General features: G+C 42.1%; 1 non-coding gene across 1 annotated transcript; it reads right to left on the reverse strand.

The window, feature by feature from the left end:
* Nucleotides 1-642: 642 nt before the first annotated feature.
* Nucleotides 643-749, reverse strand: LOC141715936 (small nucleolar RNA R71). The gene has a single exon (XR_012572676.1). It is a non-coding gene; the product is annotated as a small nucleolar RNA R71 (small nucleolar RNA).
* Between the last annotated feature and the right edge of the window lie 1,854 nt (nucleotides 750-2,603).

The following is a 2,603-nucleotide window of genomic DNA, read 5'->3' on the forward strand; positions in this document are numbered from 1 at the left end:
GACTCGGTGTTAATTTGTTTAGTTTATGTACTTGCAATCAGTGGTCATTACGATTCATTGATTAAGACTTGTTACTTACTTCTTCCGGTTGTGTTTTAGGTACTCTAGCGAGCGTTTATGCAAACACGTTCTCGCACTCGCAAGAGAAATCTGGATAAAGCTGAGGAGACAGATACAGCTCTTGACTTTCTGGAGAAGATAGTTTTTGAAGATTCGGATAAAGAGAGTGAAAAGAAAGAACCTGAAACAATGGGTGATCGTGTAGTTCAAGCTGATCCAGCTCTTATGGACTTTTCTCGGCCTAAAATTGATGACATCCAGTGAAGCATCATTCAACCGGCTATCCAGGCCAATACTTTTAAAATCAAGTCGGACACTATTCAGATGGTGCAGAATTCTGTTTATTTCGGAGGTGCTACGACTGAAGATCCCATCATGCATATCAGAAATTTTGTCGAGATCTATAGTACTTTCAAATATAATGGTGTTACTGATGAGGCTATCAAGCTGAGGCTTTTCCCATTCTCTCTGAGGGACAAAGCTAAGGACGGGTTACATTCTTTACCAGCTGGGTCCATCACTAGTTGGGAAGATCTTGCGCAAAAGTTTCTGGTGAAGTTCTATCCAATGGCCAAAACTGTAGCTATGAGGAGTGCTCTTACTCAGTTTGCGCAGCAACAAGGAGAATCTATGTGCGAAGCTTGGGAGTGCTACAAAGAGATGTTAAGAAAGTGTCCACATCATGGTATGCATGACTGGATGGTGATCACTGGTTTCTACAATGGTTTGGGGGCCCAATCTCGGCCCATGCTCGGTTCAGCTTCTGGAGGTGCCTTGTGGGCCAAAAGCTATACTGAGGCCTATAATCTCATTGAAACTATGGCTGCAAACGAGTATCAAAACCCAACTCAAAGGATGATGTCTGGGAAGGTAGCAGGTATTCTGGAAGTTGATGCAGCTACAGCTATTGCAACGCAGCTTCAGGCGTTGTGTATGAAGGTCGATTCTTTAGCCAACTATGGAGTAAATCAAATAGCTAGTGTATGTGAGCTTTGTGCAGGCTCTCATGCTACGGATCAGTGTTCTCTTGTTATTGAATCTGTTCAGTATGTGAACAATTTTCAGAGATCGCAGCAGCCTGTGCCCGCTACTTAACATCCTAATAACAGAAATCATCCCAACTTCAGCTGGAGCAATAATCAGAATGTTGTTCAGCAACCTTATCAGCAAGCTGCAAGTAAATAGTTTAATCCACCTAGATTCCAGCAACCTCTGCAATTTGCTCAAAGGCAATCATATCCTCAACAAGGAGGCGCTGCTCCACCTTCTAGTGCTGATTTTGAGGAGTTAAAATTGTTGTGCAAAAGTCAGGTTATTTCTATCAAGACCTTGGAAAATCAAATTGGACAAATAGCCAATGCCTTACTCAATCGTCAACCAGGCACACTTCACAGCGATACTGAAGTGCCAAGCAGGAAGGAAGCTAAAGAGCAAGTCAAAGCTGTCACCTTAAGGTCTCGAAAAGTTGCTGATGCTGAAAAATTAAAAGATGGAGAAGTTGAAGTTGTAGATGAAGAAGGAATGCAAAAGAAGGAAAGGGAATCAAGGAAGACTATTGTTGAACACACTCTGCCTGAGGGTAATAGAGGGGAGAAACAGCTCTATCCTCCACCACCTTTTCCTAAGCGATTGCAAAAACAAAAGCTGGACAAGCAATTTGGTAAGTTTCTGGAGGTGTTTAAGAAACTTCACATCAACATATCTTTTGCTGAGGCTCTGGGGCAAATGCCTAGTTATGCAAAATTCATGAAAGGTATTCTTTCAAGGAAGGTGAAACTGGATGATCTTGATACCGTTGCTCTGACTAGAAAAGTGCAGTGTCATGCTGCAACAAAAGTTACCTCCAAAGCTTAAGGATCTAGGTAGCTTCATCATTCCTTGTACCATTGACAAGTGCCTTTGCGATTTGGGAGCAAGCATCAATCTGATGTCGTTGTCTATCTTCAAAAAGCTAAATTTTCCTGATCCAAAGCCCACCTACATGTCTCTATAATTGGCTGATCGTTCGATTACATACCCACGAGGCTTCGTGGAGGACGTGCTAGTAAAGGTGGACAAGCTCATCTTTCCTGCAGATTTTGTCATTCTGGATTTCGAGGAAGATAAGAAGATTCCCATAATCTTGTGAAGACCTTTCTTGGCTACAGGACGTACCTTGATAGATGTGCAAAAAGGTGAACTCACTATAAGGGTGCAAGATCAAGATGTGACATTCAATGTGTTCAATGCGATGAAATTTCCTACGGAAGATGAGGAGTGCTTCAAGGTGGATTTGGTCGATTCTACAGTTATTTCAGAACTTGATCATGTGCTAAGGTCTGATGCCTTAGAAAAAGCCTTATTGGGGGATTTTGACAGTGAAGATTATGAAGGCAATGAGCAGCTACAATATCTAAATGCTTCTCCTTAGAAACGAAAGCTAGACATGCCATTTGAATCTCTGGGAAATACTGATCTCAAGAATGCTGAGGGAAAGCTCAAACCATCTATTGAGGAAGCATAGACTTTGGAGCTTAAACCACTGCCTGAACACTTGAGGGATG

This window comes from Apium graveolens, chromosome 3, assembly GCF_009905375.1.
Source record: "Apium graveolens cultivar Ventura chromosome 3, ASM990537v1, whole genome shotgun sequence".
Lineage (NCBI taxonomy): Eukaryota > Viridiplantae > Streptophyta > Magnoliopsida > Apiales > Apiaceae > Apium > Apium graveolens.